Here is a 27,750-nt window from a genome sequence, read left to right on the forward strand (position 1 = left end):
GCTAATGGTTGGAAGTTGGACTGGTTTCCCCAGAGGAGGCTGTGGGGAGGCCTCATGGCAGCTGCATGAGTCACCCCGCTCAGAGCATCCTTTCGCCTTCTGTCCACAGCACGCCACCATGCACAGCTCACTTACTGGCTAACCCAGACATTCTTGCCTGATATCATGGCCCACAATCAGTCACCCTTCACCTCCAATGACCAAATGAATTTTAGCCCCCTGCCTCTCCCCCATTACAGCCCACTATCCTTTCTGTGGCCGCACAGGTTGGGCACTCCAGCCAGCAGAGCACTTCTGGATGCAGGGTAAGGCCAGCAAGAACAACCTGGCAGCTGCCACACCACAACACCCGGCCTCCCCCTTCCACAGAACAAAATCACTGAGTACAGTGCACACAGGTGAGGAACATAATTATGCACACACGCTATCTTGAGCCCTTCATAATTACATTTTAAATTGGTTTACTCTGAATCCTTTCAGCTAATCATTTTCACCCAACTCTAATCAACTCTATGAAGTAAAATAAATAGAACAACATCTTTACCTGGTTTTGCCCCTCTCTTCTGCCTTAAGTCCCCACACTCCAGTTTGCTGGGCACTGGGAATTTGAATATGGCCAGTTTTAGGTTTGGTTTTCATTATTAGCAAGCAGAAGGCTCTCCTTCCAAGCCCCAAAGTGCACCAGCAGGATTGGCACGTGCAGACCGGTGGCAGCTTCCGTCTCTGTGGAACCCCACAAATGTTTTCTTCAGTTTCAGTTCCTGTGCCTCTGGATATCTTATACATGTACTACTGAAACAGAATGTAAATACCCAATGCAAAAACACATCTGATTCCCATACAAAGTCAGTCATACAAAGGCAAAGCCTGCTTTCCCTTAAAACCAAGCCTGAGCTGATGTCTAAGCAGTTTCCCCTTCTGCGTATGTCCTGTGTTGGCCAGAGCCCCACTGCACAAGGAAGCTTAGCTCTGAACAGCCTGCTGGTACAAACCCTTCGTAGCTGCAGAGATGGGCAGGCATTTTCCCTTGGTTCACACACACCCGTAGTAACCCTCAGCAATGCAGCAGTGCAAATGCAGCTCTCAGCAAAGCCCTAATATCAAAAAAAAAAAAAAAAGGTGCAAGGCTTCATTACTTTTAAAATATACCACGTAGTTCTGCACATTCACTGGTATATACACTACTCCATCTCCCAGTGTGGAGTGCTTCCCAGCCGCAGAGCTCAGTGCTTTATTCATACGAAGGAATTAAAGTTTCCCAGAACTCTGTAAGCCTGGCTGCTATTTTTAGCTTCTTTTTGCGGGCAGCTAAAGGAGAAACAGGGGGGTGAACAGCCTCGCTGAGGCTCAGCACAAGCACCATCACCTGCCCCACATGGCTGTCTAGGACCAAGGCCAGGATGGGTACCTCTGTCCTTAATGCCAAACCCAGGTGTTTCACTAGGCTGGGGGAGGTGGCAGAAGAGGGGGATTGCTATGCTTCAGAGACAGAAAAGAATCTCAGTATTCTAATCAACAGGCAGAAAAACAAGCGAGAAAATTAAATTCCCAAAAGGTCCTTTCTCCGTTGCCATCATGAAGCACCTCACCCACTACCAGCTGGTTAACGGGAATCTTTTGCCCTTGGCCTTGCCTTGCTACTTGCCCACCTTGCGCTGTTGCACCCACACCCCACTGTCCTCTGTGCCAGCTCTCCTCCCTGCCTCTCCCGAGGGCCTGAGCAAGCTATTTGCCCTCAGTCAACTCTTGTTTATAGGTTTTGATACAAAAGACAAGTGTTCATATGGCATACCATATCTAGGAAAATGTCATGCTTCATACATTCAGTTATCAACCACTATGCCAAGTGCTTTATGTTATCTACAAAAAGCAGACTTCAGAGGGAAATGAACTACGGCAAATCAAAGTCTATTACTGGGAAAGAGAGGAGAGTTGTAAGCCAGGCTTGCAGTGCTCTTCCAGCTGCCTAACTTTCTAAATAACTTTACCCACTGCTAGAGTCAATAAATGGTCGCCCAGCTGCAATCACAAATAACAACTCACCTGGAAGGGCTTTTCTCAGCCACCGAGGCACAACATCCCAGCACAACGGTGGTGCATAGCAGCGTGCTGGTAAGGAGACTGAAGCAAGAAGGGCAGAAACCATCTTTCACAGCAGCTGTGAGAGAAGAAAGGAGAAAGTCCCCCTCATTCCACCCAAATGCCTCCAAATGTTGCTTCCACCCACCTCCAAAGTCAAAAGCAAGGCAGCAATTGGGCTTGCCCTGCTATCCATGCACAGAGGGCTGAGAACTGATGCAAGTGACTGCTCAGGAGGACAGCCAGGCAATATGCATGGTCTCAGCCCGGAGACATTCATTACTCCCTACTGCTTCCTGTCTTTCCTTATTCACAAGCATCCCAGCAAAGCAAAGCACAGGGACTCAACCTCCATACACAATGCTTGCTTCCTGCCTGCAGAAGTCCTCTGACCCCTACAGCCTGTCTGCAATGGGTTTCAGCCCTCCCTGGGAGTAGAGGGACGGGCAGCCCAATCCACCTCTGCACTGAAGGCTATACCTGCCTCCCAAAAACCAATCTAGATATTTTTGTCATAGCACAAATGACAACAAAGAGTTGTGGGATGGCTTGTTCACAGAAATGAAAAAAAAATGGTTGTTTTTCTACTGTTGATGCTGAAAGATTGAGAGCCACTGAATAAGCTTTCTGGATTTGGGAGAAAAGGTTGTGAAATTCAGAAATTAAACCTTGATCCAAGCTTTATAGCTGCTGATTTATATTGAACTGAGACAGAAACAGGGCCTGGAATCATTAAAAATTAGGTGGTTTGGACTTTGGACTCGAATCTGAATTTGACAGTGTGGATGCATATATATCAGCAGTGAAGGAAATTACCGTAGGAAATTAAAGGTACCAACACAACAAATCTGCAGCCAGTAAGAACAATAAAGAGAAACTGTTTAAATATATCAGGAACAAACAAAATCTCAACAATGGATAGCTCCAATGCTAGATAGGAATCTCAAAATTGTCTGTCACAATTCATAAAAGCAGAAGCATTCAATAAATATTTCTGGTTTGTATTTGGAAAGTAGCAGGATGCTGTATTCTTATCTCACAGCGATAAGGAAACACTTTCTATTCCATCAGTTACTTAGGAGAAAGTTAAACAGCAGCTATCAAAACTCAACATTTTTCAATCTGCAGCACTTGGTAAGTTGCACCCTAGCATATTAAAGAAATGTGCCAGAGTTCTCCAAAAAGTCCATGCTGATTTTTAACATATCCTGGACTGCTAGAGAACTTCCAGAAGGCTAGCAAAAAACTCATGAGGCATCACTGTTTACCAAGAGCAAAAAAAGCAGCCTAAGCAATCACACGTTAGCCTGTCACTGACAAAGGAATAAGTGGATTGATGAGTTAACAAGGTAGCAGTCTCTGTTTCCCTGTCCTTTCAAAACTACTACTTCTCTGTGCAGGTCCTCGCCTGCAGATCACACAGCTCAGTAAGTTCCCTCTGCCCCACAGCTCATCTGCATTGCAGCTTCATCCTACACTGACGGGCTCACGTGAGTCAGAGTTGAAAGAGGCTCAAAAGATGGCAGCGTAATTAATAGTCATCAACACAGCTTTGTGGGAAAGTCTTGTCAAATGAGTTCAGTATTGCTTTTTAGTGAAATTACAAGTTGAGCTGATAAAGGTAGCTGTGTCTATGTTGTGTGTTTCAACATCTGTGAGGCATTTAACTCAGTCCCACGTGGCACTGATTAAAATAATTAGCACTATCCAGAATGAATGTACCTCATAATAAATCGATTAAAAGGTGATGAGCCAACAGAGCTCAAAAAGGCAATCCTAAGTGAATCATCCTCATCTTCAGAAAATGTCTAATGGGATCCCACAGAAACTTCATCTTAGCCCAGTGCTGCTCACTACCCTTAGCAATTATCCTGAGAGAAATTAAAAAAATAAACTTGCTGTTAAATACTACAACTGATTGAAAAAAATGGTAGAGTACTAAGGAACTGAAGGACAAATAGTTACATCGGTAGATCGGTATCTGTGGGTCAAGTGGATTCACTGAAATATGACTTTTAATAAGCCTAATGCAGCCAATGCAAAAGAGTTATAGTGGTGTTTTTTTTATGGATTACATTATGCAGGGGATCTGAATAGAGGATTGCAGCAGCCCTTTCCATCCTTCAAAAGTAAAATTCCTTCAATACATTTCAGGAGACCCAGCAGATACAGAAAAATCTAATAGGCATTTTCCATGTTAGCATTCAGTGGCACTTCAATGGACAGATAAAGCTTTTTTTCCTTGCTATATCTACTGAAGTGACCAGAAGAAAGCAGGCAACAATGATGAATGTTAAAAGTAGATTATTCACACATGCTGGCTCTAGGATAGTGAGACAAACCTCTCTAGGTGTCCTCAACAGATCACAAAGATTGACAGGCTCCTCCAAAGACCTCTTCAGAACCAGAACACAACTCCCATCCACAGCTGCCATCATTAGGTTTCAGAATGAATGATGAATAGGAGAGGATGGAAGCAATCCCTCCTACTGTTTGAAAGGCAGGAAAACATTTCTTCTCTGTATCTCATGTGAGAGACCATGCCATGAACGTTCAGCCCCCCAGGAAGGTTGGCACTGAAGTCCAGCACTTGAGTGCAACTTCTCCTTCCTTTGATATTCCTCAAAGATCTGCCTCAGCCTTTGACCTAAGCACTCCTGTTCTCAGGCAGGTCATGGACTCATCCATGCCTTCCCTACACTGACTCACAGAGGAAGCAGCTTCTGATGGTATGCATCTGATCTTTGCAAAGAGCATGCAAGAAGTCACAGGAACTTCCATTCTGCCCTATACCCCAGCATAAGGATCTATTACTTGCTGATTCATAAATTTCATAAAGGTTTAAAGTGCCTTTTTCTTTAAAAAAAAAAAAAAAAAAAAAAAAAAAAAGGAAACTCTGGAAACTCTTTGGGCAAGGCTTTGAACTCTTCTCCTTCCACTGTTTCAAAGCCATTTTGTTCAGCAAGTTGCAGCCCCGAAGCCCAGGGAACTGATTTCTGCCCTGCTGAACAATCATTTCATTTGGGGATGGAGCATTTCAGGGAAGGGACCCACCACCCAGAAGTCACTCTAAGAGAAAATGCTCACTTGGTGGCCCTGAACTCCAAAGCCTTGGCTTTCCCCAGAGCAGATGCTTACAAAAGTAGCTCCAAGAATAAACCTAAAATGTGACCCAAGAAGAGCAACAGGAGTGAGGCACACATCCACCAGCACTGATCCTCTGGAAGCTGACAAGTAGTTTCTGCACCCTGCTGCAGCAACAGGGATACTTCCAAATTGTGCTTCGGTGCTGTCGCCTCCATCACAGCACAGAGACGTAGCAATGTGCAAAGCTTAGGAATTACCATCCTGTGAAATACCATACAGCTGCTTTAACATATCTGCAGGACAACATAGCGAGGGAGGGGAGAAGGATACCAAATGCTGTGGTCCTCGTGCTGAGAAAATGAGTTATAATTGCTGTGAGAAGCTACTGTGTGCTTGTGAAGCCCCAGTTGTAACAATGCAACAAGGCAAGAACTGAAATAAAATGAATATCATGTTACAAACGGGAGGTATTTCTAAGAGTGACATTTTTTAATTGCCATTACACAGCATACGAAGAAAATTTGTACTTAAATCTTGCATTTGAAGTCTTCTATTACAAAGCCTGTATCCAAGAAATAGCACAGTTTCAGGCTCAGAGAGCTCCCCAGTGCCTGCATGCCTGGCAGAGCTGACTAAAAGACCAGTAGCAGCTGGCAGGAAATGGGTAAGAAAGCTGACCACAGATAAACTGTAGGATGCTCAAGAGTAGCAGAAGATATACTCTGGGAGAGGAAGCCAAGCTGTCAGGTCACACTGCAGTCCTAGTGCATACAGTACATACAGTCTGCTATTGAAGTATGTGGCCACCAGATAATGGTCAGGGGACACAGCTGTCAGACAGCGATGAAGTAACTGCAAGGAGCCTGCAGCAGCGCGGTACAGCTGAGGGTGTTTCTGTTTGGCAGGATAAAGCTTGCCTGCCTCAAGGGTACTGTAGCAAATTCAGTGTCATATGAGCAGCACTAAATAATGAGGTTCACAGCGCTTGATTTAAATTCATGTGCATCAAAACAGGATACTTACTGCGTAGCCTAAATAAAACTGAATTTGTACACATTCATTTTGCAGGTAATGCTGACAACAGCTTCAGTGAGTGTTTTTCTCTCTGTTGCAGAATTAGGAAAATTCACAGCTTGGTGAAGTCAATGAATTCACCGTCAACTTCAGTGGGAGAAGGGCAGGGCCTCAGGTATCATTTAACATTGAAACACTTTGCTGGATGCTAGCATATCCGCTGTGGAGATATTCAGCTTTCCTCATTATACAGAGGAGATAATTATGGGTCATTAACCTGCTGGGTGGCAAGCAGTACAGCATGCTAAGTGCATCCAGGAGAAACGTGATGGCAGCAGCAATCCAAAGGAGAGGGCACATTCTGCCAGTTTTGCCAAACGATGGATGGCCAGAAAGCTGCTGCTAGATTACACAGGGATCAAAGAGCACAAGATCAAAACACATGAAGTAATAGCTTATAAACACAGGTCCTTAGTCATACAGCGCTGTGGGAGGCTATTTTAGACAATTCACTAGCTGAAACCTTATTTCAGGCTTGGAAGCTCTTCATGTGGAGGAAGAGCCTCATCCGGAACCGCAGATACACATTCAACAACACTCGCCCGATGACAGGAGGCCAGGACCCGCCAGGCGGCCCTGGCCCTCAAACCACTCTGGGACAGACCCATGGCCTTCCTCAGCCTCCAAGGGATAAAGCAGCCCCACTCAGGCTGTGCAAAGGTTATTTCAGCGCAAAGGAGAGCCACTGGTGCACTAACATGACATCGCTTTGGTTTAGGTTTGTTTTTTTTGCTGTTGTTGTTGTTTTAATTCCAAGCAGGGTCCTCTCACTCGTGGAAATAACAAGGCTTTGCACCTGGGAAGGCCGTTGTGCCTTTCCCTCCAACATGCAGGATATCAGGGTTAGCTAAATATGAGTTCAGCTGCAGGACTGACTCACCGCTTGTTCCTGGAACCGCCTGAAGGAGGGGAGGATGCTGTGGGCAGGCTCTAACTGTATCATCTGGGTTAGGGCCGGTAGCAGATGGTCCTAAAAACATACTTCCATGTGGGTTTAAAATAGCACAGCACCCACAATCAGCTGAATGGGGAAATGTGAAAAAGCCTGTCATACAAGGAATGCTGCTGTGAAGATCTGCAGGCAGGAGTGGGTCCGAGGCTCTACCAGCCCTCACAGTGTGGCAATGCCCGTGGCCCAGTGCTCCCCATCCAAAGCAGACCTGACCGCCAGGTAATGCTGACAGCTCTGTTGGAAGGATTCTGGCCTTTGGATCACATTTCATGCAAGAGAATGATCTTTTATTTTCCACTGTAGAGTGAAATGAGGAAACTTTTTCTTAAAGTGGCTTTTCTAGTTCAACAGCACTCCCTGTCCATTGCAGTGTTCTCTGGCAGCAATGACACCCTGAAATTGCCACAGTCTATGGTTACAGACTTCTGCTGGCTGCCCTGCATGGAGCAGGAGAGGTGTGACAGTGCAGGAGCTGGTCATGGGCCCTGAGACACCATGAGGAGCCATAGCCAGCCTCACGTCAGGGCTGCTCATCCTCACTGTCCCTGACAGCCCTACACCATGCACATCACTGTACATCACTGGTCCTGCCAGGTGTCATTTCCTTGCTTCTCAAGGCTTAGGTGGAGCCCCAGAGCTCCCAGCACTGGCGAAAATGTGCCAAAGTGAAAACTACAGGGCTACATCACTGTTTGTGTGCCAGACTTCCCTGGGTGTAGGGATGGGGGGGAAGAAAAGAGCACCTTGCCACTTCCCCTATGGTCCCTGATGCAAGGGCTGGTACCAAAAAGAAACTGTTTCCTCCTTCAATAGATGTGCAAATACAATAGCAAAGGTTTCTTGCTCCTTCCTCTCCCTTGCCTTCTGCCTTTCTGCCATGCCAGCAACAAGCTCAGTCTACACGGTAACCTTTAGAGGAAGAGAAATATCACAGGCACATCTGTTCTTACAGCTAACTGGCCACGGTTTTTGAAATAGGCAGAAGTGGCTCAGATGAACAAAAACAGAGAAGGCTTGGCCCTGGGAGGCCTGGATCTAGCTTGCATGTGGCAAATGTCCCGCTGGTGCTGGGTAGACATGGCAGGGTTAGTTGGAGACCACCCTGACTGCTGGTTCCAATGGACCCTGCCCCATGCACTCTGCTGGAATTTTGTGTGCTTGCGCCGCAGTGAATTTGGGACTCTGCTTAAGGCCCACTTAGAAAACAGAGATTTTTCTAACCAATTCCCTAGTCTTTAAAAGGAAATATAGGATATCTATATCTTACACTTCATTTTCAACATCTCCTGTAAGCTGCTGTAATGCTGCAAGAAAACATTTCAGAACGCATCTTAAAAAACAATTTTCTGTGTTTGTCTTGACTGCACTTTTTATCAACACAAAGCTATCAGTGTAGCACTGGCTTGTTACGCACTTACTGCCAATATAATAGTGGCTATTACAAGAGATGCTTTAGATGAAGGTTATTTATTACTGCCTCGTTTGGGCAGAGCGGGAAGGCAGCGTGTATTTGTGACCTTCAGCTTTTATCTTTCCAGAAAGTTTGAAGCTTCCCACCTGCACCAGTAGTACATATCCCACGTATCCTGCTGCTGCAGCACGAGACAGTCTCCAAAATCTAGACTCAGAGACTTTTTGAGATGGGAAAGCTACCTGAGGTCACACAGGGCTGCCCTTTCCAAACATTTGGTCATATTTTGGTTCCACTCACTTGCAGGTAGAGAGTTTTCCTCCACTGTCATCACTTACTGATCCTCTGAGCAGACAGACTCATACAGGACTGGTCACTGTTCTTGGGTGCAAACTGCAGTTGCAGAAATTGGACAAGGCACTTACTAGATACACAGGAAGACACAAAGGCACAAAGATCTGAATAGCACTTCTGTTTCTGCCTTCAAGTACGCAGAGAATAAATTCTTCAAAATCTCTAAGTTAATTTCTTTCTCTGTTGCTTATGCAAACTGTATTCCTTTGTAACTGGAAATGAGCACCTCTCCAGGACCCTACTTGCTTTTACTGCCTCTCTCTCCTCTCCCTCCAATAATTCAAAACACAACAGTGAAATACCAAGCCTAACATACGCCACAATATGAGTACACAATATTTTGCAATAAATGTAAATTTGATCCATATATATAAGCAGAAAGTGCCTGACTGTGAGAACAAACCAACCTACCTACTTCCCATTTGTGTTATGCAAACACTTTTTACATGTCTTTGCTCACTGAATGCAAACAGTAGGTATGTGCACAGCCATGCCCGCAAAGCATACATTCCTCATTAAAATCCATGCAACCCATTTGTATCTCTTTGACTTTTAAACACTTCACCTTCCCACAGCTCCATCCTCCCCAGATCTAGTCATCCAAATCCCGCTCTTCTCCAGGCAGCCTGTCACAGCCAGTGCCATTAGTGAAGAGCTTCCTCCCACCCCTAAGGGTGTTACTGGCCTGAACCCCAGAATTAGTTACACCCAGTCTTGCACAGCTGGCAACATGGAGCTTGGTATTTTGAAAAGGAATATGCAGCACTTTCCAACAAGGCACTCTTTTTTTTCCTTCTGGAAAATCAAGGCACATGAGGACATTAACATGCTTCATTTTCATGCAGGAGAAAGTTTTTCTCAGGTTATTTTTAGAAAGATTTATTGGTTTTAATTTTGGTAGTTGGATCCTAAAAAAGGAAGCATGGCACATGGCCTCTTAAAGAGTTGCAAAACCCACTCTCAATAAAATTTAATATGCCCCACATTAGCTTTTCTTTAATGCAAAGTGTGGAGTGCAGCGGTACAACGTTTTTTAGCATCAATCATTTCAGCATACTCCTGAGCAGTGTGACTGCCTCACACCTCTGCAGATAGGACATGTAGTCCATAGTACAACTTCTTTTCTTCGTGCTGTGCCAACATGTGCAGACCTCAAACACATGCATACCCACCAGCTTTTTCTTGCTTTCAGAGGTTACTCACTAGTGCAGGAGTCTGCACTGAGATCAAGGGAGCTGTGCTGACACAAACTTGCTCTAACAGACCAGACTGCCATCCAAGCAAAACGGGAGCTCTGGGTACGTGCTCTGGGTGTGCATTTCTGCCCATGTGCATATACAAGTAAATCTCCCATCCACTAATTCCTGATGGAGCGACGGTGGCCAAATCTGCTGCAGTAAATTGATGGAGTCCTGTGTAATTTGACAGAGCTATAACAGGTTACTCCAGCTGAATGGTTGGCTCAGATGCTCTGGAAAGCTGCTCCAGGAAATAATTTTGCTGCCATTTCTATTATGTGAAAGCACAGCTGCTATAGATTCTATTATTTATTGCATATTTCATGTCACTGGTGCAATCAGGAGGAGTACAGTGCACAATGAGGAGGAGAGGGACAACCTGGGTCACCAAGTCCAGTCCCTCCGAGATCACATTAACAGATGTTTTACTAAGAACAGCCTCTGAACACTTCTCCATAACACACATACACAGCGCAGACCACAAAACACTCCTATCAACCTGAGAACAAACTAAAACTGCTACGATGCAATAGCAAACTAGATTGAAAACAAAGTGTACCACAGGAAGCGTGAGAGATCAAAGCATCACCCGTATCCTAGGTCTCAGCAGTAACAGGGAATTCAACCCATCCCCTAAAAGAGAGTCCTTTCAGGTACCACCATATATCTTGGATGCCAGAGGAGCCATCTGGAGTTAAAATGTGTGCGGCAGATGATTTACCCAAGTAGATATTCACTACTGACATTTTGGCTATCAGCGTAGACCTCTGTGAACTGCAAGTCCAGCTTACTACAGGGTGGGTTAAATACGAAAACAGTACAGAAAAAGTCTTCAAGAAGCCCTAGTTAGTCAGTCCATTGCTGCAAAACTACATAAATAGGTTCATACTGCCCCACAGGTAACAATACAACAATACAAAAGCAGCAATGTGAAAAGTACTACCTATTCAGAGCTACTATCCTTACTTTCCTAAAGGTAGTTTTCCTTTAGGGAAAGTTTCCCGTGTAACACAGACATCCATAACATTTGGGATTTCAGTAGAAACAGATCGGTGCAGCTTTGAGCCTCCCTCCTGCATGGTATATTTACTACACTTTTCAAAGGAACGAGATTTGAAAGCAGAATTAGCTCCATATTTAATCATAAGGTTATCACCTAAAACTGATTCTCAAACAATTGGATGTGAATTGGCCACAGGACATGGTTAAAAGGAAGTTCATAGAAAATAGAGCAAATGAAAACTGGAGCCAAAATACATATGGCCTAATTTAAAAACAGGATTAAAGGAAATTTGCTAAGTCATTTTGCTGCTAGATTTAATTAGTATGTTTAATATGTGAGATCACCTGAATCTACTTTTACTTGTTTTGTGTCCCATTAAGAGTTTCACAGGAGCAGTAATATGATTGAGTGGCCCTTGTGAGGGATGCAGCTTAGGCTGCTTTGAAACAAATTGAATTAATTTGAAATGATTCTTTCCAGGTATGACATTCTTGGAAACAGATGTGGGGATAAGGAGGGAGGGCATCAGAAGTGTAGATGCACAGACATATAATACACACTTTTTGTACATGCATAAGGAGCTTTTTTAATATCTACAGAAATATTTTAGTACCAGAAAGTCTATTCTGGTAAGATTACAAAAGATGTTTACTCTTTAGAACTGTGTTTGCATTTGAGTTGCAAGGCTCCTCACACAAATACTGCATCTCTATTAATTCCCTAAGATGTGAAAGTTATGAGTACAAGGTCCTGGGGTTTCTTCTGGAAAATGTTAGAGGGGAAATTTGCACCCAAAGGCTTTGTATGGGTGGCACAGCTTAAGAGTTCTAGTTCTAGCTGAGTTAGATCCATGGTAGAGAAAAAGGTGCCTTATTTTGACATTCACAGCCTTTCCACTTGATTGCACTATCATGGATTGATTTTACATGGCAGTCACTCAGATTCTGCCCTGCTGCGTAGCAGCATAAACCCCTACATTGGATAGATGAAACAGATTTTATACTGTTTCCCAAACAAATGGTATCACAAATGGTTTAAATAGTAGGGTTTCATACCTAAAATACAATGCAGCAGAAGAGGTGATGGAGACAAGGGCAATATTATCTGGAGAAAAAAAGTTCTAAGACCAATTTCTGGAGACTCAAAACATCTAAAACCTGCACCAACTCTGTGTGCTACAAGTGCTCAGCTGTCCTGAAAGCAAACCCATGCATACGTGTTCTGATTTTAACCTACAGAAAATTTTAAAATCCAGGTCCTGATCTGAAGAGATGCTGAATGTTTTCTCTTTTCAACAGACAAGCCCACAAAAAGATACCAAATAGTGTGTATTGCCAAAGCCAGAGTGCAGCCACAAAGGATAATTTACTGAGCCAAAAAGCAGTCATTGCTGCAACTGCCCTGCAGACATACCCACTGCCTTCAGCAGAACTTCAGCAAAGACTGAGGTGCACTTGCCACTTCACAGGGGGCACTCAGTGTCTCGCAGGCTCACACTGTGTCTACATATGGATGAACTGAATCTTGTTTTTTTTTTTTGCTACAAGCACTTTTCCCCTTCCAGGCCTCCTTTGCTTTCAGTTCTGAAGGGTGAATTCATTGAAAACATCTGCACTACTAGAAATGTTCTGTGCTTTTTCCAAACCTCATCCCCATGGTGGCTATGTAGTAACAAAGGATAGACAGAGCTGCATAATGCAAGCCTGCAAGCAAGAAAGGGTGGCAAAGAGGGGGTGCTGAACACTGGGGTCTCACTGTATGGAGCTACACACTACCTGGGCTTTGCTTACCCTCTGCACTGGGTTCTGCTCTTCTCTACACAGCAAAAAGGTTTCCACAGCAACTGCCACATCACATCACACTGCTCATACCTCGGAGGTACAGAGCACCTCTGAAGTGAATTTTACTCAGCAGTCTGTCATGTTAACTTCCGTACATCTATGAGTTGTTACATGCTCCCTTTGGTATCGAGGCCAATTCTGGAATTGTTTTCAGGGATCTTACATAATATGCATTTCTCTTCCTTTAGTCCTTTTTCCACCTTTTCATACTGCAGCCTTACAGCAGCAAAGGAAGGGCTCTGTAACTGTGTCATAAGACCATGGCAAAGGCACAAACAGGGCTGATCCTGCTTTGCTCATGGGCAGCACAGATGTACCTGGGCGAAGATTGAAAGACTACATTTAAGAGAGTGAACTTCAGTGAGCTACTAGAATTCTTCACACACAGGAAGGGAAAGATTTATTTTTGTTTGGGGAATAAGGGATGTGTACCAGCCTCCAGCAGGCCCACCAGGAAAGCCCATGTAAGGGCCTGCATGGCCATCTGTTTCTCCTCTGTGCCGGCGCTCCGGTGCCAGCTGCCTCTGTGGCTCAGCCGTTCCACGTGCGAGCTCTCCTGCCCGGTCCCGCACTGCTGTCCGTCTGCTCCTCACTAATCCCATGTCACCGTATGTCCCCACTGCTCACCAACCCGATTTGGCCACATCCTGCCCTAAATCTCACATAGATCAAGGGAGGGGAATAATGGACACCTCCTAAGTCGCACTATAGCTGCTCGAGGAGCTCCTGAAGCATGCAAGCAGATCTTGTGCTCACATTGCCCTAACACGCCAAGCTTCCCTATAACACCATAAAAGCACATCCCCAGCAAACAATGATGGAACTTATATTTGCCGACGCAACACCTGCATCCCAAAAGTGCTGGGCACAAGTCACAAATAGAGCTGCCAAAGCAGCCCAGAGTTCAACAGCCCAGATAGACAGGCAAGATCCAATCCTAATACCAGACAGGCAGGCAGATAGGCAAGCTCAAAAGCTGCAGCCACCTGGGAGAAGTGCGGGATGACGCAATCCAGCAGGGGCAGTTGCCAAAGTCGTTCTGACAGGAGAGGCCCAGAGAGGGCAGGGCGCCGGGGAGGGGAGCAGGCCCACGGCCTCCATCTGTGGGGAGGTGTGAAAACAGGCAGAGCCACGGCCAAGCTCCCTTTGGGGTGTCTCACAGCGCTGGCAGCCGTAGCTTGCTGCTTAAGCCTTGTGCTCAGAGACCATGAACAACTGGGATTGAAAAAATATGTATAACCTGGCTAGAGAACAGCAAGCTGCTGGGGGAAGGGAAGAGGGAGGCAATGGTAGGCTGAGTATCTGAAGGACACTGACCCTAGTAACAGGGTGAGAAATCATCTAGGACATTAAGTTTCACGTTAGCGCTCTTCTGGATGAAATTAAGACAAGAACGATGAAAAGCAGCCAGAGAGGAGGACAGGCTGTTAAGTCAGCTCTTTTCATTCTCACTGCAGTACCTTTGTGAGGAGGGTAGCAGGGTTGCTCCCAGAGCTCACTCAAAAAGCAGCAGCCAGGTCTGGCCTCCTCAGGTCAACTGCGAAGGAGAGAGGATTGCTCTGTATACCATCCTTACTATATCTTAGAGCCCCAAAGCCACGGCCATGGATCAAGCATGGATACAACTCAGAACAAAACAAGGATGCCTCTCCCTGAAGAATTTACAATTGATCTAAATATGAGAGAAGTGATAACAATTGGATGTAGTCTCTCTGCCAGGGATTTAGGAGTTTATAGTTAGCCGCTATAGCACTTTCACTAGCTTTTCTGCCTACTTTTAGCTTCACTGCTTTCCAGCCAACAAATTAGTCTGTACAAAAACCAATATTGAAAAAGTAATTTTCACTTTAACCTACATGTTTAACTTCAGTGCCTTCAGTGAACCCAGGGTTAGAGATGAACTGATGCACTTTTCAGGATGGGCTGACAAACTTAAATGTAGCCTAGATTATTATGGACTAAAATCCATAAAAATAACTCCAGAACGTAACTGTTTGACTGCCAAATGCACTACATAAAAGCTAGTTCCTAATTGTTGCCTAGTATTTCTACCACCACAGCAGATTGTGATGAGGAGAGGAGAGGAGAGGAGAGGAGAGGAGAGGAGAGGAGAGGAGAGGAGAGGAGAGGAGAGGAGAGGAGAGGAGAGGAGAGGAGAGGAGAGGAGAGGAGAGGAGAGGAGAGGAGAGGAGAGGAGAGGAGAGGAGAGGAGAGGAGAGGAGAGGAGAGGAGAGGAGAGGAGAGGAGAGGAGAGGAGAGGAGAGGAGAGGAGAGGAGAGGAGAGGAGAGGAGACATTCTCACCTGAATTAGAGCATACAAAGCCTATGAGAGTTCCTGAAGATTTCGCTGAGACTAAGCAACTACAAATGCAAATATTTGAAATGTACTGGCTAAAACTTCCAGACCCAACACCCTGAACAATGTACACGTGTGGATCTGAGTGAGATATGAATTCAATCTGAATCCAGTCCCACAAGGATCAATCCCATGTCATACAGTACTAAGCATAACTTTGAGATTGAAGGGAACTGAAAATAAATCCTTGGTTCTGCTTTGGTAATTTTCCTTTACAGAAATGTGAAGCACAAACATTTACAATGTTCTTACAGAAGGTATTCTTTTCTTTCAAATAATTATTATCTAAAGAAATTCTGACCTCATTTAAAATGAAATGGATCATGTGGTCATGCAGAGCTTTGTTGTAGAAAACAAATACTATTAAAAGTAAAATTAGCTTTGGAAAACCTGAGGCAATAACCACAATCAAACCAGCAGGCTTAAATGCAGACATGCAAGAAAGGCTCATATAATTCAGTGATGCAAGTTGTGAAATAATCTGCTTGCTTGGTAAGATAGTAGATCACTATTTAACACCACCAAGACAAGCACTCCCAGCCTCTTTTATGTAAGTACTGAATTGCCCTGGCTCTGCAGCTAAAAGTCTGTTGCTACCAGATGATGATGAAGTCAGAGGCAAGATTACTGGAGATAAACCTTTACAGATATTTCTGTTCCTGAAATCACTTCCTTTTCTATGCTCTGCAACTGGCTCTGGGTCACAAGTTTCTTATTCCCTCTTAATGTTAATAAAGCTAAGACAATTCAACTGACTGCAGATCAGGTCCCGAATTTTTGCTGCCCTTGATTTTGTATGTTCTTGTCACCAAGGTAGTGGAACATAAGGAATGTCTAGGATCTCAAGCGAGTAATCTATGTCTGAAACACTAGAGAAACTGTTTAAGACCTGATTGTATTATTATTAGTTCTGTGACACTGCCTGGATCACAAAAAGTTGGCTTTTGTCTACATGCTCTCTCACGTGTGCCTTTTTTTTCTGCCTTCATATTTCTGTTTGTATTTGCAAATGAGCAGTAATATAATTATTTTGGAATAGGGAAAAAAGGAGAGATGAACATGACTTTTAAATATTTCCTTAAATCCCTTTCTAAGTCACACGTTATTCTATAACTGAGAATCCCCAACAGCAGATTTTTTCACAAAATGACCGCCTCAGTCCACTACATGCATTTACATGGAAACTCTCACTCAGAGGGAGTGCCAAAACAAAGATAAAATCCCAAAGACTGACACTTTGCTGTTATGATGTTTTGAAATAATATAGTGCTTTCTGACCCCAAACTTTTCTTTCCTTTGGAAGCAAATAAGTTGGAATGTGCTCCTCAAGAAGATTGATGAAAAGAGTACAGAATATCCTGCAACTTGGGACTGAAGCTTCTACCTCTTATTATCAGTTCCTCAGCCAACCTATCTTAACTTCAGAGATGCAGGAGGAATGGAGTATATGGGAAATGTAAATGGGCAAGGGGATGTACGTGATGGACTGTAGGGGGCAGGTAGTTACCCAACTAAATAGCAGGAAGAAGAGCATATAGCAATGAAAAAAAAGAGCAAATACAGATACAAAACCAAGGAAATATCAGTGCTGTTTGTACAGTTCTATTGCAAGTGTTATTCTGAGGAGGCCAGGAATGCTAGACAGGGGGTCTGTGGTCTATGGTTTGTTTTTCCATCAATACATATGTCTGACTTCGAGTAAAAGATTAACGAGACAGCTAGCAAATGTCCTAGGAGACAAATGGATAAAATGCTGTTTGTACATGTCAGATCAGGGAGGGCTCATTCTCATCTCTCATTCTCTGAATGAATCTGCAAGGATGCACACCTGCACCAGGAAGATTTCCTTGACGAGGTAACCCTTTCCACTGCAGAACACATGAGCACGTCAGCATACAGCTTACCTGACACGTACATTCTTTTGGTCAACGTGGTTTGGAAAGAACCTTCCACCTACTTTTTTCTGCATGTGACGTACTTTGTTGCATGTTACAGAAAAGCCCCAGGTAAAGTAAATGGAAACTCTAACCAGCAGCTATGCACCTGGTGTTTTTGCATTTCCCAACAGATATTACAGTTGCTGGAATGATATGTGAAACTTCTACAACACCTCCTATTGACAATTTAGTTAAGGCGTGGCATGAGAGAGATCTGTGTTATAGATACTAATGACCCACAGTCTGTTGCTAAATAGAAGGAATAAAGAAACCAAGGAAATGTATAGTTCTGGAAAAGAAAAAAAAGAAAAAAAACACTAAAACTCTACAAATATTTACATTCTCTTGCATTTAACAACAACCAGTCTGTTACAGGCTGAGAAGATTACAAACAGGTTTTCCAACAGTTTCATTTTCCAGGGATGGTCACAGTGGAGGACAGAACAGCAAGGCTGTAAATGAAGTTTGTCCTTCCCTAGGTATTGAGAACTCTGCTGCGTTTTCCTCTTCTGTTGGCAATTTGTGCTATTTGTGATCCTTCAGAGTTGATGGTGTAATGCAGTTGGCCTGATTCCCACTGCAAGGAATGCAGCACTGCCAAGTCAACCACCCGTACTAACCACAATCTCCCTGCAGATCTCACTAACCTGGCAGCTCAGCTTTGTTTAGTAACATAAATAAAAATGAGAGCACCTTTTCCTTTCTTCACTGCCCTCCTCCATCTTTTGGGGGTCTTTTCTGGGAAAATGCAAGGGAGTTAAGCACCACCCCAGGCTAAAAGTGACCCATCACTTATAACATGTAACACTGTCATAACCTTCAACAACTCTCATGTTCTGATTTCTGCTTTACCTGAAACCTAAGAAGAGTGAGTCACGACCATTTCCCTTATACCACAATGAGGAGGAATGCTGATATATGGGAACTGATGAAGAAGCACAAGAGAACCAATGTTCACCTCTTCATCCCAACGAAATCTGCTGGTGAATCACAGGGTAAGTACTTGACCTCACCCATAAAGCTGTGTGAAGATTGAAAGAACTTCCTTGTGTCTCTTTGCCGTGTCTCTGACTACCAGATTTATTTGCAAGAGCTGAGCAGTTAAACTCAGGGAGAACAAGTTCAAGTCTTGCCAAGGGCGACCCTTGACAACTCAGGTATAAAAAACAGGAGCTATTCCATTTGGTGAGTCAAAAGCAACTGGACTTAATATTGGATGCATCAGACAGACTCACTCGGCTGACAAAAGGGGTGTATTTAATCATACTGGGCCCTTTTCCAATAGCAACATCAGATATATTTTTGTCAGAAATGTTTAGAGACCTGAACGGGAAGGTGATGTTGCAGGAAGTTAGCCCTCAAGTGATGTTTCATTTCAGTCTGCCAGCACGTAAGGAACTATGGAATAAGTCTGGAAATCAATTACAAAATCCTACACCCACATCTTAAGACTAGGAAAAGGGGACACCAATAAACAAATACAATTTGTCACAGACTAAACAGTCTTCTTTATTCAAGGCTCTCTGTCATGTAAGAATAATGAAAATATTTTGCTCACTTTCCACCCCTGAGTTTAGCTCTTGGATTCTTGAGGACCTGGCCCATGGTCACTGCCACAGTGCCATGTCCCCTATCCCAACAGTGCTGCCAGAATGCAGGAAATAAGACACATGCTGGCCCATTCTGTACTGTATTCTTACTTCTATTTTTTCCCTCCTTTGCAGCTGCAAAATACAACTGAGCAAGTTAAATTCCACTTCCCTTGAACACGGAAGCAAGTAGTACATTTTGTCACATGGTCACATCAGCATATCGCAACAACAAGCAGAGTCACCTGGTGAAACAACCCATTCAGAGATTTAGAGGGAAAATTTCCTTAGGGCAGGTGGCACTGGACATCTGGCAGCCCTCTAACTTTTGTTCTGAGAGTAATACCTATGCTGGAAGGCATCCTGCCAGAAGCTGCACCCACCTGTGACATGGCCAGCTCAAGATGAAAGGAAACACAAAATTCAACAGGATGGTTATCTTTTACTGATGCTGTTCAGGTCTGAGGTACCTGGGAACACAGTAGCTCCCCTTAGGTTTTGGTACTGTTTGGTAATATCAGGCAGCTAAGAAAGTTAATCAGGCCAGAAACAGGCTTGTATATGCTTTCTCCACAGGGATTAAGAACTACTTGCCAAATATTCAGATTGGGTAATTGCTACCTGGATTAGCAAGGGTATGCAGCCCAAAAATAAAATAGTTGCTTAGAGTTTCTGATAGGTTGCATCACTCCATGACAAAGTATATGGCAGAATGAGAATCATCAACATATGATGTAAGGATACAAGACTGCTCATAGTACATATGCCACAGCTGAACCCATTGTGGCTGGCAGAACAAGAAGAAACATTAACACTCACATTATGCTTATAGGAAAGCAATAATCTAATTCTGAACTCCAGAAGCATTTGTGGAATCCAGAGACTCCCCAAAATAACATTTCATTTTTTAGAACACAGGGGACAAACATTCATCCCTGCTCAAAAATGTAAATTTGACCAAAGCTAATTTTACTCCAGTGTCAAACTATGAGATCATTGTTCTATCAGTATTCAAGTTTAGCATCACATATTTTGTGACCAAATGCAACCTGGAGCAGAGCCCACACTGTCCGTCAGGAGTGCTGCTTACAGGATAAAAACATACATCATCCATTGTATTTGACTATGTAGCCCAAGTGAAATTCAAGTTTCTTCGAACAAAAATGATTAGGTGTTACAAAGATATACGGAAACATTAGGTATTCCACATATTAGAACATGATTGTATGTAAGAGTGTAAGATTCCAGAACCATTTTAGAGGTCCTTTTCTTCTCTGTATCCACACAGTAATACAATCAGGGGAAGAAAACAGAAGTTATTCAATTTTTCACTCTTTTCCCATCAGCCATGCATACAGTGCTGAATCAGGAACAAACATTAAAATCAAGAGCCATGAGGGAACTTACAAATTCAATTGTACATCTCCCAAGGGAAGTCATTACAACAGTGTCAAACAGGCCTTAAGTAGGAGGAATGAATGAATAGGTGGGGGGATATTTGGCAGGATGGAAAAAAAAGCGCTGGTAGAGAAGGTCCTGATAACAGCAAACCACATCAACGTGCTCAGCACCCAAACTGCACTGCTATCCTAAGGTTTTTAAGGAGGAAAGTGATAGCATGTATCAAGCATTAATAAGGAGGACATGATATAGAAATAAAGGAGAGGAACAGCATTAAAATATCCAGTGCATGGCTCAGTTATGTGTGCCATTAGAAGATTACACTCCTCCTTGTTTTGTTAGGTTTACAACTAAAATCGTTAATTTTTGACATAACTGCAAACAGACTAAAAACTAAATCTCTAAAAACACAGGAAGACAGCGCTATTATTAGGGCTTATTTAAACTACCAAACCTGGCCACGGATGAAATATTAATTAAAGGTTGCATTTGGAACCTTCAGAAAAATGATTATTCAACACAGCAATGATGTTTTGCCCAATTGTTTAATAAAATTTTATCTTACTATGCAGCAAAGCTTAGACCAAAAACGTTAGTGAAAAAGGATCACAGAGCTCTAATGACAGACTGAAACTGGGGAAAGACATGTGTGTATTAATATTTAGCTTCAGAAAATATGCAAATTGCTTAAATATCACTGCTTTTGTCTTCTGTAAGAGATAATGGATAAATAGTCAACCTTATTTCAGTGATGGGTAGATCATCAAATTATCACCTAAATTAAGGATCTAATTAGTCTCTAATAAATAATTTGTCAATAAAAGCAAAACCAATGCAATTTAATCACATACAGGTTTGTGGGTTTTTTTTCTCTTATTGCTACTAAGAATAGAGGTTTTAATCAATGCCCAAATCGCTCCCTTAAACTGGGAGGTATTCAAAAATCAGATCTTGAAGCATGCCTCCTTCTCCTATGTATGCATAAAATGCTTCTTTATCTTTTGCAAAAATATCTTTTTTTCTTGAGGCAGGAACTACAAATTCCACTCCTCCCATTCACACTGAGGAGAACATTACTCCCTAAACAGACTCACTTAGTCCAAAACAAACAGCAAGATATCTAAAATATCCCTTCGTTTACTAAGGGAGGGAGAGACGAAGGAGGGAGAGAGGGTGGAATCAACAGGGCTGTATTCTAACAGGTCTATCTCATCTCCAGGTACTACAATCAAATTTATGAGCATTTCCACAGGGGGAAAAAAAAGAAGAAAAAAAAAAAAAACACGTCAGGAGGATGCAAGGGCTGGAACGCAGCAAAACTAATTCCCACAAGTTTGAAAACATTTATATTTTTCTTGAAAGAGTTGTTAATCTTATAATAAAAAAATAGCTTTTTAATGTATTTGGTACCGAGAGACAGGGTCTCTCTGCACTGACCTCAGCATGAACAGCCCTCCCTGGTAATAGGGCTGTAGAAATATTGCTGGAGGCAGGTCTTGCACTGCTGTCTTTTGTCTCTGCTCTTAGTCCTTGCAGAGGGATACTACCAGAAGCAGTGAAAGGCCATAAAACTGAATGCACCATTTTAAATCAAAAGGCTTTCAGTGGTTGTATTAAAGGGGCTATCTGTGTTCCCAGCAGTGGCTATAGCAAGTACTTGGTGCAAACATCTGTGCAGGTGCACGGTTTAAAAGAAAAAAAGGACGTCCTCCTCCCCTTTAAGGGGTTATTTTCTTGACTTTATATTCATTAAGTCTGTTTGACTAAAGAAGGAGAAAAAAAGAGGGCAGAAGGAAAGGAGGAGTGGGGTGAGACTAAGAAAAAAGAATTGATAGGAGAAAAGAATGGGCAAATAAAAAGCAGAGAAGGACAATGAGAGGCGATATCTGACTTGGACAAGGGGTAAACCACAAACCTAGTCATTGCCAGTGTCCTGGAACAAAAATAACCAGTGGCAGGACAGCTGCTGGTGCCACGAGACGGTGCCTCCTCCACCAGCTCGGCATGGGGCAGAGACCCAGTCCACTTTCAGATCTGCCCCTTTCACTGTGCTGTGCGACAAAACTCCGTGTTCTCTCAGTCCTTGTGGTTGTGGTTAGGAAACTGCTGCATGTTGGGTCTCAATAGAAAAAGTATTTTAATACAAGAAAAACAGGAAACTCAAGCACGTTTTGGGTCTAATTCAATTTCAGTTCCCCGATTCCTTTATTTTCTATGGACAAAAGGCATGTAACAAAATTATGAACTGGGACGTGAAGAAAGCAGAACTGTGCACATGACAGATAAAGCTGGCTCATTATGTGAAAACTGAAGCTGTGCAAAATATAAATTCAGAGCAGATTAAAACACCTCTCATCCACAAACCAGTTAGGACCACTCAAGCAAATCCAGGCACCTGGACAGAGATTGAGCAGAATATTTAGGAAGTGGCACATGTCATGGTTTCATAAGAGGAGAGCAGATTATTAAAACAAAAAATGCAAATATTATTTCTTCATTTTAAGCTGAAATCCATCTCTGAGTTTGGAATCTCCTGACAGAAGGTATAGCATACCAGTTCAATGTCAGCCTCCCCTCACTCTCTTTGCAAGACCATCAGTGCGTTTTAGTGCTAATGTACTAAAGCATGACACTAGCTCAAGATAACCACATTCTATTGAGAAACATAACAATAGAAATAATGGAATAAGCACTTCATGCAATTTGCTAGGAATGTAGTTTGGACACCAACAGCCAAAACAAACTAAAATGGCAAATGCAAGGACTCTATTTTGAAATGATCTGCAAACAGACTCAGCAGCTTTACAGGGGGTCATATTTTCCACAAGGATAAACTGTCCTTGAACAATATTTTCAGTGTTCTGGGTACTAATGTGGTTTCTTTTCATACAGATTGTTCTCACCTCATCTCCTTTTCCTTGAACAAATATTTACAGTGACCAATAAAATTTTGCTCTCCATTTATGAGTTAAACAGCATCACATTCCCACACGCTGTGTTATATATCCATACAAAGAACGTACGTGCCCACAAATCTAAACTATTGCTGATATAATTACTTTTAAGTAATCACATTCATTGTAGATTTCAGTCCTGATTCGTCGATACATTTAATTCACTCTGGTATTAGACCTGTGACTGAGCAGAATGAAATATTCAGCTCAAAAAAGCAGGTGACATATTTCACCAGAGACCAAACATTTCTGTGAGTATGTGAAAGAGTGATGCCCAATGCAATGCCCATAGCATGAGCATAAACACATCATCTTTACAGGAACAACTGACATGGTAAGGAAGTAAATGAAAATATTTTTAGTGAAATTATTCCTGCTTGTGTTCAAGGGTTTTACCAGGTCAGAGCTTAAGTGGGCACATAACAGCCTGTGAGATGCTAGCAAGCCATTAGTGATAAATGTGCCTCAGTCTACTCTGCATTACTCATTCATTATTCACATATTGATACTTGCTGCTCATCACCTTGAAAGTTTCTGTGAATGAGTCCTCATATGTGAACTAGGAACATCCAGCACAAACTAGGTTTTGAAAATAGTGTAAAAATGTCACGTAAAGAGGATCATATGATTTCATGTGATGATTCCTCAGATCCATTAAGGAAAGGCTCACTCTCCTCAAGTTTGTGGTTCTGAGATGGAAAGCATCACCTCATGTTCCTTTCTATTTCACAATGCTCATCAACCTGAGCAGTCCTGCTCGGCACTGTGTACAATGCCAGCCTGAGCCCTCAAATACTGTACTGAAACCCCAGCTGATAAAACATCTCCTATCAACACTGCCTTCATCTTTCACACTGTTTCAGTTGCCTAGACATACAGAAAGGAAGGCAGAAATGAATCGAGAAATGACACAGACGGCATTCTCACGTGAAGGAGGGCAGTGTAGCCACCTCTGGCCCAGGGACGGCCCATTGCCAACAGCCATGTTCTGGCCATGCCAGCAAGCCCAGAGGTGGCCCAGCCAGGCCGCACAGTCTGCTAGCAAAGCCGTGTTGCCTGCAGCTGGAGGCCCCATGGTTGCCAGTTTTGGCACCTCTGCCTCATGCACAGGTCACCGGGGCTCACTGGCATTTCTGTTGTGTTTATATAGCTTTGGGGAAGTCAGGGACTGGGCTCCACATGTGGGTCCTTTTTGCTGAATTCCCCTCCAGGAGCGCAGGGGCAAAGAGGAACACATCTTTGGCGAACACCTGCAGCCGGCAGTTCCTTCCTCAGGCACTGAAATAGATTTTCCTCAGACTAAAGTAAAACAAGATACCGACTGTTCCCCTTCATACACCCCAAAATATAAACAGTGGTACTAACGAGAAAGAAGGTGAGAGTGAGACCAGGTTCCTCTGGGAAGCAAAAGCACTAACGTCTACTCTGGGGTTAGGTTTAGCTTGCAAGTCGTGACCGCTCTCTGGTGCCCCCAGAAGTGGCTAGGGCTCGGGCTACACAGCGTGTCAGGAGCATCTCACACAGTAAGCTCAGACACACTCATCTCTAAATTATTTTTGCTGTTGTTCCTAGTCTTATGGATCTCTTTCTTATCTTCACAGCAGAGGCTCCATGGCCACAGACTACCTGAGATGGTGGAGCATGGCAGATGGTGCCTTGGTAGAGGAAGATGACTACACCCACACGGATTGTGTTACTGTATATGGTCTCCCAATAAATTAGTACTAGACCTAACTTGATTGAAAGCTTGGCTGAGCCTGCAAATTGAAATGATGAGCATAGCTGTGCTTTATTTTCTTATCTGTATTTATACTGGCTGTGGACAAGCTTTGCTTTTAGTCAAGACAAGGTGAGAGCAGTGATGTAGGCCTCAGGCCAAGCCCAGCGCTGTGGGAAGTGCTGACTTCCCTGTGGGTGGAAGGAGGAATAGTGCAGCAGCACAGGCACCTGGTCAGAGCAGAAAGGGTTGGGAATTCCCTTTGAAAAAAAAGAGACATCTGTCCAGCAAGAGCAAGGACTTGTTCAACAGCCCGTGGCACCTGCGCTGTACTAGGAAACTAACAAAACACTGCATATCACACTGCTGAGCCCTGTGTGTCAAATGCCAGGTGAAGCATTAAGCTATGAGAAAATATTCTCTACCACTAGCACTCTGAAAACAGCAAAAACTATTGGCTTTGGCACTTTTACAAAACACATGCCTGGGTTGCCTGGAATAGAAAGAGCTTCAAAATGCATGTCTGCTAGAGGTGTTGGTGAGAGCGGCTGATGCTGATGATGCTGCTGGTCAGAAAAAAAAGGATATAATCCCATGTGCTAAGCTCAAAGGAAATCCAGATGGTTTCCTGATAATCTTGAGACGGCAAATTTTAGATCCATCAGGCCAAAAAGGGGAACTACATGACGTAGAGTCTTATCACAACTTTAGGAGATCTTGCCCACTGGGTTTCTAGGCTGTAAGGTATTTTTTACTTAGCAGCAAATATTTTAAATAATAACACCTGTAGAACAAACAATTTGATATTTAAAACTGTATCCTCTGAAAGACTATTTGTCTTATTTGAGCAAATACCATTTGTCAAACACCAAAGATCTTCACTTTTACTTTAGAATCATAGAATCATTTGAGTTGGAAGGAACCTTTAAAGCCCATCTAGACTAACTCTCCTACAATCAACAGGAAAACCTACAGCTACACCAGGTTGCACAAAGTCCTGTCCAGCTTGACCTTGAGCGTCTCCAGGGATGGGGCACCCCCACATCACTGGGTAACTTGTGCCAATGCCTCATCACTCTGACTGTAAAAGAGTTTTTTCCTTATATCCAACTTAAATCTATCCTTCTAGTTTGAAACTACTTTCCCTTGTCCTATTACCACTGACCCTGCTAAAAAGTCCGTCCTCTTCTTTCCTGCAGCTCCCCTTTAGATACTGAAAGGCTGCTCTCAAGTCACCTCAGAGCCTCCTCTTCTCCAGGCTGAATAGCCCCAGCTCTCTCATTGTGTCCTCACAGGCGAGATGTTCCATCCGTTGGATTATTTTTGTGGCCCTCCTCTGGACATGCTCCAACAGGTCCATGTCTCTTCTGTACCGAGGACTCCACACCTGGATGCAGTACTCCAGGTGATGTCTCAACAGCTCAGAGCAAAAGGCCAAGATCGCCTCCCTCCACAGGATGGCCAAACTTCTTTTGATGCAACCCAGGATGCATTTGGCTTTCTGGACTGTGAGGGCACATCTTTGCTGAAACTGAATTAGGAACTGATGTGGCGTTTTCCAAAGTTAAGCACTCCTTCTTCCCTGAGCAAGGAAACAACACATCCACAAACAACACATTCTTTACCCAGTGATTTCTAGCAGCGGTGCTGAGCTGCACCAGACATCCATTCCATTCTCTTGGCAGGGACACAGTGCTGTGCTCCCAGTTGTGCCCCCTTCATACTCTACCTACAGGAACTGCACCACCCAGCAATGCCTGGGATAAATCCTGGCCCTTTATGATGTCTTTATTTCCAAACTTGTAAACCTAGATTTACAGACAAAGCATCTTTTCATCTATTATTTGACCACTAACAAGCACGTACCAACAATACCATTGTATGGGTCACACTAATCTGTACGCCATGCGTTATATACAAAGAACATCTCTCTTTAGTCTCTAATCAAGACCTAGTGCTGGCTTTATAGGCTCTTTGGAGAAGAGACAGCAGGCTGAGCTAGACAGCACTGGCAAGCAGCCAGTGTGCAGGTGAGAGAAGAAAGGGACCCCTACCTTAGTCTCTGCCCAGCATCTCCATATGCCTGACCCCTTTCTGACTGTATGAATAAGATGTCATTGATTTTCATAAAAGAGATGCTATTGAGCAACTACTAGGAAGTCATTAAGCATTGTAAATAACTAAAATAGAGATACTGTTGTCAAAATACACTGAATAATTGCAATTTGTAATGCATGAGCTTTGCTGTACTGTGTATGTTAACTTACTAAATTGCAAAATTAATTCAACCACAAAGGGTCTCCCAGTCAACCATGCAAATTAGCGCAGTTCTGTTGTAATGCTTTATATTTCAATACTGCCTTTAATCAGAGGATCTTAAAATATATTTGTGATTCATAATTAATAGCACATATTATATTTCCATGAAACATGTAAGTAGGATTTTAGCACACATTGCTTTGCACTCATTGCACTGTTTCCACATCAGTAACACTGTTGAGTGACAGCATGCAGTAGCAATAAGCTCTGACTGTTGTCTTGTTTCTAGTTTATAAATGTGCCAGTCATGTGAACACATACATACATGTGTCTTCACTGTTATACTTTTCTTCTTTGCACAGCTACAAAAGACCCAAGTTGGTCTTTTGTTGAAAGACACAAAGCTTGCAACAGTCTTTTCTGAGATGCCTAATTCTTGCAATTTTTCAGAGGAATCCTCAAAAGGAAGAGCAGTAAGGTAACTGATATGTAAGCATG

General features: G+C 43.2%; 1 long non-coding RNA gene across 2 annotated transcripts in view; it reads right to left on the reverse strand.

Annotated features, from left to right (window-relative positions):
- Positions 1-27,527, reverse strand: part of LOC149919198 (uncharacterized) — a 52,356-nt gene extending 24,829 nt beyond the window's left edge. For both annotated transcript variants that reach the window (XR_016464517.1, XR_016464518.1), the window contains exon 1: positions 26,159-27,527. This is a non-coding gene — a long non-coding RNA (uncharacterized LOC149919198). The remainder of the gene's footprint in view (positions 1-26,158) is intronic.
- Between the last annotated feature and the right edge of the window lie 223 nt (positions 27,528-27,750).

Source organism: Phasianus colchicus, chromosome 2 (genome assembly GCF_987193195.1).
Source record: "Phasianus colchicus chromosome 2, bPhaCol1.hap1.1, whole genome shotgun sequence".
Classification (NCBI taxonomy): domain Eukaryota; kingdom Metazoa; phylum Chordata; class Aves; order Galliformes; family Phasianidae; genus Phasianus; species Phasianus colchicus.